This window comes from Palaemon carinicauda, chromosome 22 (assembly GCF_036898095.1).
Source record: "Palaemon carinicauda isolate YSFRI2023 chromosome 22, ASM3689809v2, whole genome shotgun sequence".
Lineage (NCBI taxonomy): Eukaryota > Metazoa > Arthropoda > Malacostraca > Decapoda > Palaemonidae > Palaemon > Palaemon carinicauda.
This window is the reverse complement of record NC_090746.1, coordinates 105319467-105339901: the sequence shown is the minus strand read 5'-3', so window position 1 is coordinate 105339901 and position 20435 is coordinate 105319467. Positions and strand designations below refer to the sequence as shown.

Here is a 20435-nt window from a genome sequence, read left to right as displayed (position 1 = left end):
CCAATTTTAAAATACTGGTTATCAAATCCTTTTGGACATTTAATATCCAATATTTGGAGGGCCGCATGAATTCCATTGGTGCGGCCCTCGGGCCGTAGTTTGCCCACCTCTGCTTTAGACTATCGAAAGACTCTCTAGAGCTCGAGGGTTTTCGAAGGAGGCAGCTAGAGCGATCGCGAGGGCTAGAAGATCCTCTACCATCAGGATCTATCAGTCGAAATGGGAGGTATTTAGAGACTGGTGTAAGTCCTCTATTTCCTCTTCCAGTGCCTCTGTAGCGCAGATTGCAGATTTTCTGCTTTATCTGAGAAACGGTCGCTCCCTCTCTGCATCCACCATTAAAGGCTACAGAAGCATGTTAGCTTCTGTTTTCAGGCATAGAGGTTTGGATCTTTCTAATAACAAAGATCTTCAAGACCTGCTTAAGTCTTTCGAGACTTCCAAGGAGCGTCATATTTCGACATGGTCCTACAATTCCTTATGTCAGACAGGTTTGAACTGTTCAATTCAGCCTCCCTGAAGGATCTTACCCTCAAGACACTTTTTTGGTGAGCTTGGCTTCGGCGAAAAGGGTTAGTGAGATACATGCTTTTAGCAAGAACATCGGCTTCTCCGCTAATAAAGCAGTATGTTCTCTTCAACTTGGTTTTTTGGCCAAGAATGAACTTCCGTCTCGTCCTTGGCCTAAATCATTTGAAATCCCCAGTCTTTCTGAGATTGTGGGGAATGAAGTTGAAAGAGTGCTGTGCCCCGTTAGAGCTCTTAAATTTTATGTATCCAGAACTAAACCGCTACGAGGTTGTTCAGAGGCTTTATGGTGCTCCGTTAAAAAGCCCTCTTTGCCCATGTCTAAGAATGCGTTGTCTTATTTTATTAGACTTTTGATTCGGGAGGCACACACTCATTTAAGTGAGAAGGATCGTAATTTACTTAAAGTCAAGGCTCATGAAGTTAGAGTGATAGCAACTTCGGTAGCGTTTAAGCAAAATAGATCCCTTAAAAGTATTATGGACGCTACCTTTTGGAGAAGCAAGTCGGTGTTCGCTTCATATTACTTGAAAGATGTCCAGACTCTTTATGAGGACTGCTACACATTGGGACCATTCGTAGCAGCGAGTGCAGTAGTGGGTGAAGGTTCTACCACTACATTCCCTTAATCCCAATATCCTTTTAATCTACTCTTGAAATTTTTAATCTTGTTTTGAGTTGTAGGGGAGACTAAGCAGTCTTTCGCAATCTTTTTGATTTGGCGGGTGGTCAAAATATTGTTTCTTGAGAGCGCCCAGATTAAGGGTATTGATGAGGTCCTGTTATAGGGGTGTTCACCCTGGATATAGCAGCTCCTGGGAGTCTCTCAGCATCCTAAGAGGATCGCTGGGCTTCGTGAGGATAGCGGACTAATGAGGCAGAGTAATCATCAGAGTCAGCTTCCTTACCAGGTACCTATACTTAAGTTTGTTTTTTGAATATTTGTCAAAAACTCTTGAGCATATACGCCTTTATTGTTTTAATACTGGTCTCTACCCACCACCATGGGTGTGAATCAGCTATTTATATATTCACCGGCTAAGTTTAATATTTAAAAATTATATTTTCAATATTAAACTTAGCCGGTGATCATATAAGCTGCAACTCTGTTGCTCGACAGAAAAACCTACGGTCAAAATACGCCAGCGATCGCTATGCAGGTGGGGGTGTACATCAACAGCGCCATCTGTCGAGCAGGTACTTAGTACTCCAAGTGAACAAAGAACCAATTTTCTCTCTGTCGGGCTACCGGCAAGACCTACTAATACGCTGTTACTAACTGGATTTGTTTTCACAACTATTTGGTGAAGTACACTATTCTAGTTTTGAGCTTTCGCTATGCAGGTGTTTTATCTTCATCTCAAAACTTGAACTCGTTTTGGATAGATTTAATTATGGTGACAAAGAGAGTATGGACTCTCTTTCACTTTTAAATGGCCGACCCTTCCCTTAGACGGAAGTGTGTTTAGGTTTTTAGTAATTTTGCTTAACACGTTATAGATCTATATATTTTATATCTCTCCGCCTTTATTAGGCCTCTTCGATTAACTTTCCATTTATTATAAACATATAAAAATAAATTTTTATGTTTTGTTTATATGCGACCTTTCCTGATAGTAGGCGGTCCTAACTTGGAACCGAAGTTAATCAACGTTGAGCCCGTTATATCGTATTTAGCCTTTAAAGAATTTAAAACTTTTTAAATTTAATGTTTTATGAAAGAATTTCTTTGATAGTCTTCGTACTGTTTTCAAAGATGAACTAACGTTTAGTTTTTTAGACTACGCAGTTGTTGACGTTCAGGACGTTCAACATGCGCTCTATCGTTACGATAGAGAGAGAGTGTATCACGGTTTCACTTTGCAGTAAGAGTAAATCGATTCTGACGTTTCGTTCATTCTTTCTTAGCTTAAATGTTTTAAATTCTAAATTAAAGGAACTTTTTATTTGGAAAACCTTTCAGTTTTTTCCTTTAGTCAAATAACATGTTTTTTTGACGATATATAATTGGGCTCTTCTCTTAGGTGCGAAATCAAGAGAGAAAGAGAGAGAGAGATAGAGACGGAGGGAGAGAGAGGAGAGAAAACGTTCCGTTCAAGCGGGTAACGTTGTTCTCGTGTTACTCTCCTCCCTAGTCGCTGTACGGGGAAGAAGGTAAAACGTTTCTAGGGTTTTATTCTTGTCCCCAGGCTATGTGCGGTGAGAGATTGTAAACGTAGTTTATTTGAACTAGTGTTTAGTCTCTTTCCCAGCCACTGAATTTTTTATCTTTATATATGTTTTCTGTTTTTTGCTAGTATTAATGAGCTGCATTATACGACTGATTTCGCAATTACTACCTTTTAATGAAGGGTAGAATTGCGTGTTTCAGGTAGAAATCAGTAAAAGTTTCGATTTCAATGAAATAAGTGCAAAACAGAAAATCGAAGTGATAAAGTGATATGCGCAAAGTGTTACAGTGTTGCGTCCGAGGGTTCGTCTGTTCGTGCCTGTCGTTCACCTAGTCCGGGACCTCTTGCAAGCTCCCAAGCCCAGGGGAGAAGTAATGTCGAACGACTTATGGGTTCCTCAGGCCTTGATCAACGAACAGACGTTTCCCTCCGTGGTTTCGGGCGTATCTACCCAAGATCGCCCCACCCACACAAAGACGAGAGAGCCCATTTATTTCTCGTCTGCGGAAGAGGTTTCTCGTAAGAAACCATGGACCAAGGTCTCGCAGCTTATTAAGCGCAAGTCGGTCCCTTCCGCGCAAGTCCAACGGCCCAGTTGTAGCCACTGGGTCAGTTCGGACTCGCTGCAGTCTTCCGACGACTGCTCACCTCCTAAGAGAGGCAAAGCAGTACCGCATCAGGCAGTCACACCGTCTGTTGCCGCACCTGCTCCTGTAGACCCTAAGTGGTCTTTGCTGCAGACCATGCAGTCTCAGTTAACGTCATTGATGCGGGACTTTCGTGCGGAGAAGGTTGACACTGCACCAACCTCTAGCCTACAACCAACACGGTTGTGCGTCCTGTGGACGCTGAGGCGACCTTCTGCCGCACTCCAGCTGAGAGAGTCCCGCCACCCATGCGTTCCAGTGTACCCTGCCAGCCGCATGTTGACGTTCAGTAACGCACGGAACCTTCCGTTGACGTTCGCGAGGTACAACAACAGTCTAAGTTGTTTTGTTTTGACGCGGTGCGTCAACCTCCGCATTCTAGAGTTGTTTTGACTGCTCAGTATAGACAGTCAAAGCAGTCTCGAGTGAACACTGTATGTCCTCACGCACCTGTTGTGGTTGACAGTTCAGTTGTTGACAGTTCACAGACTGTCAAGCAGTTACATGACGTTGCCTTCTGGTCTGCTACTAATGCACCAGTGCTGTATGTCCTCACGCACCTGTTGTGGTTGACAGTTCAGTTGTTGACAGTTCACAGACTGTCAAGCAGTTACATGACGTTGCCTTCTGGTCTGCTACTAATGCACCAGTGAGAGACTCACTGAGATAACCTAGCTTTTATCGGACAAGGTTCCTGTAGATGAGAAAGTGCTGTTCTCCCTCCTACTGATATTCCCTTGAGGACTCTGTCATTTGGAGAGGAGCCTTAAGCTGCTTAGCCTCCTATGGACTTTAATTAAATCATGATGATTTTTTAAGGATCTTCGTCCGGATCTTGTAACTGCTGCTCCTCGTTCGCCTAAACGTCAGAACTTACACTAGGCCTAGCTACTTCGAAGTCGTTGTTTTTAAGCTAGTGCTCTCTCGCTCTCCTAGAGAGCGTTACGTTGGCTAGGCGACTGGTTTTTGCACCAGGAGGAGTTTTAGGGATACAGCCTTTGATTTCCCTTCTTTTAAACTGGCTTATAGAGCGAGAGTCTGATAGGACACGAGAGAAGTTCTCGGCATGGGAGTTCATGCCTCTGCCCAGATAGACTTCTCAATTCTGGTAGACTCGCCCTGGCGCCTAGCCAGGAGACGCTCCAAGTTGTTTACAGGTCAACTTCTCAACTTTTGTCGAGCCTTTGAAGTTTTGCTGTACTATTATGTCACACATAACAAGGCTTTCAGGGATGGTAAATGGTTCCGCCTCAGTCGCTAACCCCGTCTGTTGCCACACCTGCTCCCGTAGACCCTAAATGGGCTTTGCTGCAAGACATGCAGTCCAAGCTTGCGTCCTTGATAGAGGACTTAAATGCGGAGAAGAACCTTCTGGCCAACAACCTTCCAACCGGTTGGTTGTGCGCCCTGTTGACGCTGAGGTAACCTACTCGCGTCTGCCAGTTGAGGTGGTTCCTCCTTCTGGCCAACAACCTTCCAACCGGTCGGTTGTGCGCCCTGTTGACGCTGAGGTAACCTACTCGCGTCTGCCAGTTGAGGTGGTTCCTCCACCGATGCGACCCAGTGTGGGTTGCCAGTCGCACGTTGACGTTAAGCGACGCTCGGAGGTGGTTGTTGACGTTCAGGACGTTCAACAACCAGCAGAGGTGACTTGTTGTGACGCAGTGCGTCAACCTCAGCAACCCGGTAGGGTGTTGACTGCACAACCCAGACAGTCTAGACAGTTTCGGGTTGACGCTGTACTTCCTCGCGCACCCATGGTTGTTGACAGTTCACTGACTGTGCAGCAGTGCCATGATATTGCGTCCGGCTCCGTCACGCATCCACCAGTGCGACCGGATTCAGCGAGTCAGACGTTGCCCACTCCGTTGCCGTTTCCTCACCAGTTTCGGATGAGGAACCCTCTGATGAGGACGTTGCTGAACAAGACGATCAGCCCCCAGCCCTGCTATCCATCCAGAAGATGCTGAAGAAGGAACGCTGCCCAGTCAGGCTGTGGATGAGTCTGGTAGGGACACTGTCATCCGTGGATCACACCTCCGTCCTCTTCTATACCATCTAGCTTTTCACTGGAAAAAGGACAAGACGCTAGAAGCGGTCTCGATCCCGGTTTCCGGAAAGATAAAGTCTTGTCTGACTTGGTGAAAGGACTATATCAACCTTAGAGAGGGTCTTCCCCTGACTGTTCAGACTCCCAACCACGTTCTCTTCTCGGACGCATCGGACGTAGGCTGGGGTGCGACATTAGACGGTAGGGAATGCTCGGGATTATGGAACTCGAGTCAAAGGACAATGCATTTCAACTGCAAGGAGCTACTGGCAGTACGTCTGACCTGGAAAAGCTTCAGGTCTCTCCTTCAAGGCAAAGTGGTGGAGGTGAACTCGGACAACACCACGGCTTTGGCGTACATCTCCAAGCAAGGAGGGACCTACTCTCTGACATTGTACGAGATCGCAAGGGACCTCCTCACCTGGTCAAAAGGTCTAGACATATCACTAGTAACGAGGTTCATCCAAGGCATCTTGAATGTCATGGCAGATTGTCTCAGTTGGAAGGGACAAATAATTCCAACAGAATGGACCCTCCACAAGGATGTATGCAAGAGACTTTGGGCCACCTGGGGCCAGCCAACCATAGATCTCTTCGCAACCTCGATGACCAAGAGGCTCCCAATATTTTGCTCACCAATCCCGGACCCAGCAGCAGTTCATATAGATGCCTTTCTACTAGATTGGTCACATCTAGATCTATATGCATTCCCTCCGTTCAAGATTGTCAACAAGGTACTGCAGAAGTTCGCCTCTCACGAAGGGACAAGGTTGACGCTAGTTGCTTCCCTCTGGCCCGCGAGAGAATGGCTCACCGAGGTACTTCGATGGCTAGTAGACGTTTCCAGAACACTTCCCCTAAGGGTGGACCTTCTACGTCAGCCACGCGTAAAGAAGGTACACCAAGGCCTCCACGCTCTTCGTCTGACTGCCTTCAGACTATCGAAAGACTCTCGAGAGCTAGAGGCTTTTCGAAGGAGGCAGCCAGAGCGATTGCTAGAGCAAGGAGAACATCCACCCTTAGAGTCTACCAATCGAAGTGGGAAATCTTCCGAAACTGGTGCAAGTCAGTATCCGTATCCTCGACCAGTACCTCTGTAACTCAAATAGCTGACTTTCTCTTATATCTGAGGAAAAAACGATCTCTTTCAGCTCCCACTATCAAGGGTTACAGAAGCATGTTGGCATCAGTCTTCCGTCACAGAGGCTTAGATCTTTCCAACAATAAAGATCTACAGGACCTCCTTAAGTCTTTTGAGACCACGAAGGAGCGTCGTTTGGTTACACCTGGTTGGAATTTAGACGTGGTACTAAGATTCCTTATGTCAGACAGGTTCGAACCGCTACAATCAGCCTCCCTGAAAGATCTCACCTTAAAGACTCTTTTCCTGATATGCTTAGCCACAGCTAAAAGAGTCAGTGAGATTCATGCCTTCAGCAAGAACATCGGATTCTCATCCGAAACGGCTACATGTTCTACAACTTGGTTTTCTAGCCAAACACGAGCTGCCTTCTCGGCCTTGACCAATATCGTTCGATATTCCAAACTTATCGTATGGTTGGAAATGAACTAGAAAGAGTCTTATGTCCTGTAAGAGCTCTTAAGTTCTATTTAAAAACCTTTACGAGGCCGTCTGAAGCTTTATGGTGTTCAGTTAAGAATCCATCTTTGCCTATGTCAAAGAATGCTTTATCCTATTTTATCAGACTGTTAATACAAGAAGCTCATTCCCATCTGAATGAGGAAGACCAAGCTTTGCTGAAGGTAAGGACACACGAAGTTAGAACTGTCGCAACTTCCGTGGCCTTTAAACAAAATAGATCTCTGCAAAGTATAATCGACGCAACCTATTGGAAAAACAAATCAGTGTTCGCGTCTTTTTATCTTAAGAATGTCCAGTCTCTTTACGAGAACTGCTACAATCTGGGACCATTCGTAGCAACGAGTGCAGTAGTGGGTGAGGGCTCCACCACTACAATTCCCTAATTCCATAACCTTTTTAATCTTTCTCTTGAAATGTTTTATTATTGTTTTTGGGTTGTCCGGAAGGCTAAGAAGCCTTTCGCATCCTACTTGATTTGGCGGGTGGTCAAAGTCATTTCTTGAGAAGCACCTAGATTAGAGGTTTTGATGAGGTCCTGTTGTATGGGTTGCAACCCTTGATACTTCAGATCCTAGGGGTCGCTCAGCATCCTAAGAGGATCGCGAGGCTCCGTAAGGAAGACGTACTTAAAAAGGCAGAGTAATTGTTCAAGTCGACTTCCTTACCAGGTACTTATTTATTTTATGTTTGTTATTTTGAATAACTGCTAAAATGAAATACAAAATACTTAGCTCATAATAATGTAAACATGTAATGCTGGTCTCTACCCACCCCCCTGGGTGTGAATCAGCTTATATGATCACCGGCTAAGTTTAATATTGAAAAATGTTATTTTTATTAATAAAATAAATTTTTGAATATACTTACCCGGTGATCATATATTAAAGGACCCTCCCTTCCTCCCCAATAGAGACCCAGTGGACCGAGGAGAAAATTGGTTCTTTGTTTACTTGGAGTACTAAGTACCTGCTCGACAGATGGCGCTGTTGATGTACACCCCCACCTGCATAGCGATCGCTGGCGTATTTTGACTGTAGGTTTTTCTGTCGAGCAACAGAGTTGCACCTTATATGATCACCGGGTAAATATATTCAAAAATTTATTTTATTAATAAAAATAACATTTTTCAATTTAAAATAAATTTTTGAATATACTTACCCGGTGAATATATATAATGAAAGGCCCTCCCTTCCTCCCCGATAGAGACCCTACGGACTGAGAAGAACTGGTTTGGTTGAGAAGTATATGCGGTATCTGGCCGATAGTCGGCACTGGTGGGCACACCCCTTCATGGCGATCGCTCGCGAGTTTTTGGAATCTGTCGACCGTTGGAGACGTCAGCTATTTATATATTCACTGGGTAAGTATATTAAAAAATTTATTTTAAATTGAAAATATCATTTTAAATAGATAAACCACAGGGTAACGCGTAGGAAAATAAATAGATAAACCACAGGGTAACGCGTAGGAAAATAAATAGTTCAAGTATTTGCCTAGAAAATATAGTATCATATACTTACCGAAGAGCTATTATCTCAATCTTTTTGCTGCTTTAGAAATCAATGGTAAATAACTTTGCTTATGCTTTTGTCCTTTTAATCTCTTAACATATTTACTAACTGACCTTTTTAACCAAATAAAACTTTCAAAAGTTTTACACTACAGGTCTTGGAAATTTTATGCACCAGCCATTTTTTAGAACCAATTGTAAGTTAATGGCTGTTTGTAGAAAGTGTGAGTAAAAATATATTATAGAATCTGCAGGTATTTCATTACAAATGATACAAAGTAGGTGAATCTTTACTATTGCTCATTGAAATTGTAAACTTATGATAGCGGATCTATTAATGCTAATTTATAAGTAACATGCCTTTTGAAAGGTTATTTTAGATCATTATAATAGCAAGAACGTCATGTTCAATTTTATGTGATTATTCAAAATGTGAGTTTTTCAATATTTAACTTAGCCGGTGATTATATAAGCTGCAGCTCTGCTGCTCGACAGAAAACTCTACGTTAAAAATCCGCCAGCGATCGCTATGCAGGTAGGGGGTGTACTTCAACAGCGCCATCTGGCGTGCAGGTACTCAGTACTCATTGTAAACAAAGAACTCAATTTTCTCTCTGTCGTGCTACCGGCAAGACCTACTAATTCGCTGTTGCTAACTGGATTTGTTTTCACAACTATTTGGTGAAGTACACGTTTCTAGTTTTGAGCTTTCGCTGTGCAGGCTTTCTCTTCAATAAATCCTTGCATTCTTTTTTTGATATCGGATTATTTGTTGATGACTTTGGATAGTTTTTGAATTCCCCTTTGACCAATTCAAAATGGCTGACCTTTCTCAAGTCCCTAAATTCAGGAAGTGTAATGCTAGGGACTGTTCAAGGCGTCTTCCGAAGGCCTCTATCGATCCTCACACCGTTTGTTCCAATTGTCGGGATAAAACCTGTCAATTGGAAGATCGATGTGAGGAATGCGTTGGGCTTTCGGAGAAATATACACGTAGGCTAGAGAGAGATAGAGTCAGGAGAAGTTCATCTCGTTCCGTTGATTTTTCCTCTCCTCATGCCCCACAACCTATTCCTTCCCCTGTAGTGGTTGCTCCTAATCCCCCTTCTGGCACTCAGGAACCTTCGATGGCAGATATGATGCGTGCCATCCAAGCTCTGGGTGAGAGAGTTGAGTCCTTGGCTAGTGACCGTAACCAGCTCATGGCGGACGTCAAAGAGCTGAAGTGTAAGAGTGCAGTGGGAAGTGATAAAGTGAGTGATAGTGTTGCGCTTGAGGGTTCGTCTGTTCGTGCCTGTCGTCCTCCTAGTCCGGGACCTCTTGCAAGCTCCCAAGTCCAGGGGAGAAGCAATGTCGTACGACCAAAGGGTTCGAGAGGCTTTAATCAGCGAACAGACGTTCCCTCCGTGGTTTCGGGCGTATCTACCCAAGATCGCCCCACCCACACAGAGACGAGAGAGCCCATTTATTCCTCGTCTGCGGAAGAGGTTTCTCGTAAGAAACCATGGACCAAGGTCTCACGACCTCTTAAGCGCAAGTCGGTCCCTTCCGCGCAAGTCCAACGGCCCAGTTGTAGCCACTGGGTCAGTTCGGACTCGCTGCAGTCTTCCGATGACTGCTCACCTCCTAAGAGAGGCAAAGCGGTACCGCCTCAGGCAGTCACACCGTCTGTCGCCGCACCTGCTCCTGCAGACCCTAAGTGGTCTTTGCTGCAGACCATGCAGTACCAATTAACGTCTCTGATGCAGGACTTTCGTACGGAGAAGGTTGCTGCTGCACCAACCTCTTGCCTACAACCAACCACGGTTGTGCGTCCTGTGGACGCTGAGGCGACCTTCTTGCGCACTCCAGCTGAGAGAGTCCCGCCACCCATGCGTTCCAGTGTACCCTGCCAGCCGCATGTTGACGTTCAGCGACGCACGGAACCTTCCGTTGACGTTCGCGAGGTACAACAACCGTCAAAGTTGTTTGGTTTTGACGCGGTGCGTCAACCTCCGCAACCCAGTGTGGTTGCCTCTGCTCGCCCACATCAGACTAGACAGTCTGGAGTAGACGCTGTGCGTCCCCGCGCTGCTATGGTTGTTGCCAGCTCACAGACTGGGCAACAGTTCCATGACGTTGCGTCCGGTTCAGTCACGCGTGCACCCGTGCGACCGGACTCAGCTGACCAGCCGATACCTACTCCTTTGCCGCTTCCTCCTCAATTCTCGGATGATGGACTCTCTGATGATGACGATGCGGCACACGTTGATGAACCACATTCGGACCTTGACGAGCCCAAGTCCACGCAACCCTCTTTGGACTTTAGAAAAGTTCTTGCTCTGTTCAAAGAGATGTATCCGGACCAGTTTGTGTCTGTGGCTCCACGCTCTCCTCCGTCAGAGTTTGCTTTAGGTACGCAGTCATCCTCGCCTGCCTTTACGAAACTCGTCCTCGCACGCTCGTCCAAGAGAGCTTTACGAGTTTTAGGAGATTGGATGCAGTCCAAAAAGAGTCTAGGGAAGACAGCCTTTACGTTTCACCCTGCTAAACTCTCTTCCAGATCGAGCGTCTGGTATGCCACGGGAGAAGTTCTCGGCTTGGGAGTTCCTGCCTCTGCCCAGGGCGACTTCTCAAGTCTTGTAGACTCTCCCCGCAGGCTAGCCATGAGACGCTCTAAGATATGCTGGTCACCTTCGGAACTAGACCATCTGTTGAAAGGAGTATTTAGAGCCTTCGAGGTCTTCAACTTTTTGGACTGGTGTCTGGAAGCTTTGAGCAGGAAGATCTCCCCGACTGAGAAGGAATCTTCCTTGCTCATCATGTCCTGCATGGACAAGGCCATACGTGACGGATCTAGTGAGCTTGCTGCATCGTTCGTATCCGGGGTCCTCAAGAAGCGTGAGAACCTTTGCTCCTTCCTGTCAGCTGGAGTGACACCGTGTCAAAGATCAGAACTTCTGTTTGCTCCTCTCTCTAAGTGCCTTTTTCCAGAGGACTTGATTAAGGAGATTGCTGCTTCTTTGATTCAGAAGGACACCCATGACCTGGTTGCGTCCTCTGCCCGCAAAGCCACCCCTTTGCCTACCTTGTCAAGACCAAGGATGGACACTCCAGCGTCCAGATTTATTCCGCCCTTTCGTGGCAGAGCCTCCAGCAGAGGAGGTGCTCGTGCCGAAGGGAGACGTGGGAAGAAGAAAGAACCAAGTCCTTTAAAGGCAGAGTCTGACTGCCACCTTCTTCAGACAGCAGTGGGAGCCAGACTCAAGAACTTCTGGCAGACCTGGGAGAAGAGAGGCGCAGATGCACAATCTGTGAAGTTGCTCAGAGAGGGGTACAAGATCCCGTTTGTACGCAAACCCCCTCTAGCAACGTCTCCCATCGATCTCTCTCCCAGGTACAGAGAGGAAGACAAGAGACGAGCATTGAAACAGGAGGTGTCTCTCTTGCTAGAAAAGGGAGCGGTAGTCAAAGTCCTGGACCATCAAAACCCGGGCTTCTACAACCGTCTCTTCTTAGTGGTAAAGAAGACAGGAGGGTGGAGGCCGGTGCTAGACGTCAGTGCGCTGAATGTCTTTGTCACAAAGCAGACGTTCGCCATGGAGACCACAAAGTCCGTTCTAGCAGCGGTCAGAAAGGAAGACTGGATGGTCTCTTTAGACCTAAGGGACGCATACTTTCACGTCCCATCCACCCAGACTCCCAAGCTTTTCTGAGATTCGTTTACGAAAAGGTTGTCTACCAGTTTCAAGCCCTGTGCTTTGGCCTAAGCACAGCTCCTCTTGTGTTTACGAGGCTGATGAGGAATGTAGCCAAATTCCTTCATTTAGCGGACATCAGAGCCTCCCTCTATTTGGACGACTGGCTACTTAGAGCTTCTTCCAGTCGTCGCTGTCTGAAGGATCTAAAGTGGACTCTAGATCTGACCAAGGAATTGGGTCTCCTGGTCAATATGGAAAAGTCTCAACTGGTCCCATCCCAAACTATTGTGTATTTAGGGATGGAGATTCACAGTCAAGCTTTTCTGGCTTTTCCGTCGGCCCCCAGAACAAGTCAAGCCCAGTTATGCATCCAGAACATGCTGAAGAAGGAACGATGTTCAGTCAGGCAGTGGATGAGTCTGATAGGGACACTATCATCCCTGGAACAGTTCGTATCGTTAGGAAGACTACACCTCCGTCCTCTTCAATATCACCTAGCTGTTTACTGGAAAAAGGACAAGACGCTAGAAGCGGTCTCGATCCCCATTTCCGAGAAGATGAAGTCTTCCCTGACTTGGTGGAAGGACAGTATCAGCCTCAGAGAGGGTCTGCCCCTGGCTTTTCAGACTCCCAACCACGTTCTCTTCTCGGACGCATCGGACACGGGCTGGGGCGCGACATTAGACGGTCGGGAATGCTCGGGAACTTAGAACTCGAGTCAAAGAACAATGCATATCAACTGCAAGGAGCTACTGGCAGTTCATCTGGCCTTGAAAAGCTTCAAGTCTCTCCTTCAAGGCAAAGTGGTGGAGGTGAACTCGGACAACACCACGGCTTTGGCGTACATCTCCAAGCAAGGAGGGACCCACTCTATGACGTTGTACGAGATCGCAAGGGACCTCCTCACCTGGTCAAAAGATCTAAACATTTCTCTAGTAACGAGGTTCATCCAAGGCAACTTGAATGTCATGGCAGATTGCCTCAGTCGGAAGGGACAAATCATTCCAACAGAATGGACCCTACACAAGGATGTGTGCAAGAGACTGTGGGCCACATGGGGCCAGCCTACCATAGATCTCTTCGCAACCTCGATGACCAAGAGGCTCCCAATATATTGCTCACCAATCCCGGACCCAGCAGCAGTTCATATAGATGCCTTTCTACTAGATTGGTCACATCTAGACCTATATGCATTCCCCCTGTTCAAGATTGTCAACAAGGTACTGCAGAAGTTCGCCTCTCACGAAGGGACAAGGTTGACGTTAGTTGCTCCCCTCTGGCCCGCGAGAGAATGGTTCACCGAGGTACTTCGATGGCTAGTGGACGTTCCCAGAAGTCTTCCTCTAAGGGTGGACCTTCTACGTCAGCCACACGTAAAGAAGGTACACCAAGGCCTCCACGCTCTTCGTCTGACTGCCTTCAGACTATCGAAAGACTCTCGAGAGCTAGAGGCTTTTCGAAGGAGGCAACCAGGGCGATTGCTAGAGCAAGGAGGACATCCACTCTTAGAGTCTACCAATCGAAGTGGGAAGTCTTCCGAAACTGGTGCAAGTCAGTATCAGTATCCTCGACCAGTACCTCTGTAACTCAAATAGCTGACTTCCTTTTATACCTGAGGAAAGAAAGATCTCTTTCAGCTCCCACTATCAAGGGTTACAGAAGCATGTTGGCATCAGTCTTCCATCACAGAGGCTTAGATCTTTCCAGCAACAAAGATCTACAGGACCTCCTTAAGTCTTTTGAGACCACGAAGGAGCGTCGTTTGGCTACACCTGGTTGGAATTTAGACGTGGTACTAAGATTCCTCATGTCAGAAAGGTTCGAGCCCCTACAATCAGCCTCCTTTAAAGATCTCACTTTAAAGACTCTTTTCCTGGTTTGCTTAGCCACAGCTAAAAAAGTCAGTGAGATTCACGCCTTCAGCAGGAACATCGGATTTTCATCTGAAATGGCTACATGGTTGGAAATGAACTAGAAAGAGTCTTATGCCCTGTGAGAGCTCTTAAGTTCTATTTAAAGCGCACTAAACCTTTACGAGGCCAATCTGAAGCTTTATGGTGTTCAGTTAAGAAACCATCTTTGCCTATGTCAAAGAATGCTTTATCCTACTTTATCAGACTGTTAATACGAGAAGCTCATTCACATCTGAGTGAGGAAGACCAAGCATTGCTTAAGGTGAGGACGCACGAAGTTAGAGCTGTCGCAACTTCCGTGGCCTTTAAACAAAATAGATCTCTGCGAAGTATAATGGACGCAACCTATTGGAGAAGCAAGTCAGTGTTTGCGTCTTTTTATCTAAAGGATGTCCAGTCTCTTTACGAGGACTGCTACACACTGGGACCATTCGTAGCAGCGAGTGCAGTAGTGGGTGAGGGCTCAACCACTACAATTCCCTAATTCCATACCCTTTTAATATTTCTCTTGAAATGTTTTTATTGTTGTTCTTTGGGTTGTCCGAAAGGCTAAGAAGCCTTTCGCATCCTGGTTGATTTGGCGGGTGGTCAAAGTCATTTCTTGAGAGCGCCTAGATTAGGGGTTTGATGAGGTCCTGTTGTTTGGGTTGCAACCCTTGATACTTCAGCTCCTAGGGGTCGATCAGCATCCTAAGAGGATCGCGAGGCTCCGTAAGGAAGACGTACTTAAAAGGCAGAGTAATTGTTCAGGTCGACTTCCTTACCAGGTACCTATTTATTTTGTTTTTGTTATTTTGATAACTTCTAAAATGAAATAAAAAACTCTTAGCTCATAAAAGTGTAAACATATATTACTGGTCTCTACCCACCATCCTGGGTGTGAATCAGCTATATATTCACCGGCTAAGTTAAATATTTAAAAATGATATTTTGATTATAAAATAAATTTTTTAATATACTTACCCGGTGAATATAAATTAAATGACCCTCCCTTCCTCCCCAATAGAGACGCAGTGGGACGAGGAGAAAATTGAGTCTTTGTTTACATGAGAGCTGGGTATCTGGTCGACAGATGGCGCTGTTGGGCACACCCGCAACCTGTATAGCGATCGCTGGCGAGTTTTTCCGTAGAGTTGTCTGTCGAGCAACAGAGTTGCAGCTATATATTCACCGGGTAAGTATATTCAAAAATTTATTTTATAATCAAAATATCATATTTTCAGAAATTTTTGTTCTTTCTCAGGTGCATCTTAAGCAAGGAGCTATGGAGACTGAAAATTGAAGGTCTATGATTTTACTGCACTTCAATGAGAGCATACAATCTATAAAAAACAGATGGCTGAATTATCTGTAATTTTAAAGGTAAGGGTAATAAAGAGCTTTGTTTGTTACATTAGATTTGAATTGTTTTGTAAAAAAAATTATGGTTGTTTGTAGATAAAAGTCAGATTGACTTCCAAGCAAATTAAAGCTGCATTACTGTACTCCTTTTAGGGATTATGAGGATTGAAGGTTGTCAGTGGATTGCATCTGGACATGTTTATGGATGGAGTCAGATTATAAATAATTTGATACATAATTATTCAAGGAAGAATTTTCTTAGTACTGTAGTATATTACAGTAAGATTGTCTGCATGACAGTTGTTATATGAACTAATTGTAGATTTTACCCAATGAAGGGAGTTATAGGTTTTAAGTGCTCTTGTTAGAACACTAATGTAGTGTTGTATTACGAATTGATTAAGATGGGAGTTGATTGCCAATAGATTAGGATAGTGTTAGATTTTCAATGTATGTTCCTACACATATACGAAACCCCAACTTTAATTGGAGTATGATCTAAACTTTGCTGGAACTCTGATGTTAAGATTTACAATGTGTCTGTAGTTACTGCTGTTCATCAGCACACAAGAAAAAGCACTTTGATTAAGCTGCCGGGTTGTACACACGTAAGCTGGGTGTCTTCCTGTTTTCACTGTTTAAACAGGTTTTCTTCTTTTTTTTTTACATAGTTAAAGTGTGTGTGTGTGATGCAGAGACCACATGTGGACATGCAATCTTAGCCTGTGGTTGCTGATCAGGAGCCATTTGGGTCCACATTCTTTGTGTGCCTCTATCATGGGGTATGACTTTTTCAGGCTTTCCCATGCAATGAGTGTAAGGATTAGCCATCGGGGCATTAAATGATGTACAGTGAACCCTCGTTTATCGCGGTAGATAGGTTCCAGACGCGGGTGCGATAGGTGAAAATCCGCGAAGTAGTGACAGCATATTTACCTATTTATTTAACATGTATATTCGGACTTTTAAAACCTTCCCTTGTACGTAGTACTGTTAACAAACCACCCTTTAATGTACAGAACACTTAATGCATGTACTACAGCACCCTAAACTAAAACAGGCACAAATATTAAAGGCGATTTTATATCATGCGTTTCCTAAACACCTAAAAAGCACGATAAAAAATGGCAACCAATGTTTTGTTTACGTTCATATCTGATCATAATGAAGAAACAAACTCATTTAGTGTACACATATATGTATAGGTTAGTTTTTGCATCGATTATATTGATTATACAGTACTGTATGTTGATTTTTTTATTACCAATGTTTTAGTTTACGTATTTTTCTTAGGACTTCCAAATGAAATCTTTTTCTTTATGACGCCGCCTGAAACGACGGCGTGTACGCTCAGTAAACAACCACGCTCAGAACAAACAAGGCATTTAACGCGCATGATGATAGTGATAAATAATGATACAGTACATACAGTATTTACAGTAAAAGCATTTACAAAATATGTTACCTTACAAATATAAATTATACAGTACTTGTACGTAGCAAAGCAGGAAAACAATTTGAGAGAGAGAGAGAGAGAGAGAGAGAGAGAGAGAGAGAGAGAGAGAGAGAGAGAGAGAGAGAGAGAGAGAGAGAGAGAGAGAGAGAGAGATTGTTTTACGTACGTAAATGTAAATTTTAAACAAAAAAAATATGATAGGTTACAACATGTAGACTTTTAAAACCTTCCCTTTAACTTAATGCATACAGTACGTACATTACTAAACTATAAAACAGGTTAAAGTAAAAAATAAAGATTGTTACTGTACTCACCACGAAAGAAGTTGAAGAAAAACTTGAATGGTGATGGCGATGAATTTTCTGCACAGTAGAAATGATGATGATGAAGCTGATGATGTGTTCTACTGTGCAGTCAATGATAGTATTTTACGTCTCTTCAGACGGAGGTGTCTTTTCCTGGGACACCTCTTCAACTTCTTCCTGGGAAACTTCTTCAATTTCTTCCGAAGGCGTACTAGCAGGAGGAACTGGCTCTTTTTTGCGAGGCTGGAAGAACATTGTGATCGGAAGTTGTTGCCGCTGCTTCTTTTTTCGATCCAAGACCATTTTGTAGGGAGTCATGTCTTCATCGATCTTGTTGCAGAATTGCATCGAGCGAACCATATCCTCGTCCCACTCTTGTAACATTTCTTTCGCCTCCTTCATATGGTTGCAGAACTTGGCAAGCCGTTCTAATGTTAAGCCCGTTTCTTCGACATTTTCTTGGGTCTCTTCCTGGGTACCCTCACTCTCTTCCTCACTTGCCGATTTCGTCAGGTCTTCGAGGTCTGCGTCAGTTAGGGGCTGGGAATGGCAGTCCAACAACTCGTCGACGTCTTCAGTCGTCATGTCGCCAAACCCGTCACCTCCAATTATGGCAGCCAACTGCACAGATTTCCGTATTGCAGAGTGTTGGATTTCCAACGGAGTAAATCCCTTGTCGTCGTAAACAATATCGGGCCACAGCTTCTTCCAGCTCGCATTCACGGTTGCAGGTTTCATCTCTTGAAGTGCCTTTTGAATATTCTGCAGGCACGTGGCTATGGTGTACTGCCGCCAGTACGCCTTCAAGTTGAAATCTTCATCCTCGTCATCTTGGGCAGCATCCACACACGCAACGAGGTCCACCAAGGTATTCTTCGTGTAGAGGGCCTTGAACGCCCTGATAACCCCCTGGTCCATCGGTTGAATTAATGACGTGGTGTTGGGTGGCAGGAACTCAACCTGAACGCCCTCACGCGACAGGTCAGTTGCGTGTCCACCAGCGTTATCCATAAGGAGAAGGATCTTGAATGGCAAGCCCTTCTCTAAGAGATATTCATGGACTTGCGGGATGAAACACTGGTGGAACCAGTTGGAGGTCAGCATCTTCGTAATCCATGCTTTTTGATTATGCATCCAGTACACGGGAAGGAAATTCTTATTTTTATTTTTCAAAGCGCGAGGATTTTTCGACTTATAAATAAGCCCCGGCTTTAACAAAAATCCAGCAGCATTGCCACACATCACGAAGGTAACGCGATCCTTGAATGCCTTAAAGCCAGAGGCTTTGGCTTCCTCTTTGAACAGGAAAGTTTGCGACGGCATTCTCTTCCAAAACAAGCCGGTTTCATCCATATTAAACACTTGTTCCGGCTTGTATCCACCTTCAGCGATAATGTTCTTGAAAGTCTGGTTCACGTAAGTTTCAGCAGCGGCAGTGTCAGCGGAAGCAGACTCCCCATGCAGGGAAACGCTTTTCGGGGCGAAGCGTTTCTGAAACTTCGCGAACCATCCTTTGCTTGCGGAAAAACGTTTCTGAGGCTGGGAATCAGTGGATGTCCCTGGTTGAGGATCATCTGCATCATCATCATCTTCAGCATGGTTGCCGTCGTCGTCTTTAGGTTTCTTTGCAGCAAAATTCTCATATAAGCTCAAAGCCTTTGTTTGGATGGTGTTCGTATCCAAGGCTATGTTCTTCTTCCGGCAGTCGGCAATCCACACAGCTAAAGCACCTTCCATGCGTACGATCGTTTTATTACGCGTTGTAACGACTCGCTTCGCTGATCTGCTAAAGGTGATTGCAGCAGTCTTTCTAATGTTCGCCTCGTCCTTTTTGATATAGCGAACGGTGGATTCGTTGATGCCAAAATGGCGGCCGGCGGCCGCGTAACTTCTACCATCTTTTAACATGTCGAGAAGCGTAACCTTCTCAGCTATCGTCATCATCCTTCGGTGGCGTTTAGGCTCACTACCAGCCTTACTAGAAGCAGAACGCTTGGGAGGCGTTGTACAGTAGGATTTAACAGAAAGTTCAACAAAAAGTTCAACTTAAAACAGTCGCACACAGCACAGATTAAACTTCACAAACTTAAGAACGTCTACTCAGCGATACGCGGAAAGAGAAAGTGAACGATCCAGCCCCGCGAGAACTTTGATGCTGCGGGTAGAAGATGCGGGCAAAACACCAATCACAGGCTAGATAACAAAACTTGAGTTTTGATTCGTCATCTATCAGCGCTTGAACCAATCACAACCCGTCTTACAGTACTATGATGCGTTGATTACTCATAGAAGATGCCCCGCGCATAATGAACGTACGTAGATTAAGTACAATACCGTAATAATAATAAATAATGATAATAATACTGTACAGTAATAATAATAATAATAATGATAATAATAATAACAATAATAATTTTATTAACAACAACAACAACAATAATAATAATAATAACAATAATAATAAAAATTTACGTACGCTATTTTACGCCTCTCTCTCTCTCTCTCTCTCTCTCTCTCTCTCTCTCTCTCTCTCTCTCTCTCTCTCTCTCTCGTACGCTTACAGTATTCGAAATGTGATTTTTGCAACAAAGAATATTATTGGATGCAGTACTGTACTACGTACGTATACATACAAAAGATTCATGGAAAAGAAGCACATCCATTACAGTACACACCATTCTAATATGGTATGACTGCATCTGATTTGCGTTTCATGTTCGATTTAATTTTACTACGTACTGAATTATCGTATGATCACATTCTCTTTTCGTGTTTTATTTCTTTCTTTGCTGAATTATATATCATATGTAATGCAATGAACAATCAGTAAGAGCAGATATTACTAATTACAGTATTAATGGAATTACAGGTAACAAAATATCGTATTTGGTTGTCTTCAGATTTCGTGGTATTTTTGAATTTTCCGGAAAATCCGCGATATGTATATATATATGGGTTATGGGAAAACCCCGCGAAGTGGTGAATCTGCGATTGTCGAACCGCGAAGTAGCGAGGGTTCACTGTACAGCAAGAAAAATTATAAGCCAACACAAACCATTCACCTTCGAGGTCATCCTCAAAATTGAGAAAGTTTGCGGGCGTTTTTTCTTCTTCGGGTACCTGAAATTTTTGTCACCCTCCTCCTCTGGGATGATGACAAAGCAGAATGACCATTCTGATATCCTTTATGGGTAAGCTTCGAGAGAAGCAGTGATAGCTGGTTATCCAAGA

At 44.5% G+C, this 20435-nt stretch overlaps 1 long non-coding RNA gene across 1 annotated transcript in view; it reads left to right on the top strand.

The window, feature by feature from the left end:
- Positions 1-20435, top strand: part of LOC137616673 (uncharacterized) — a 49475-nt gene that overhangs the window by 9517 nt on the left and 19523 nt on the right. The window contains exon 2 of the long non-coding RNA XR_011039472.1: positions 15346-15464. This is a non-coding gene — a long non-coding RNA (uncharacterized lncRNA). The remainder of the gene's footprint in view (positions 1-15345; positions 15465-20435) is intronic.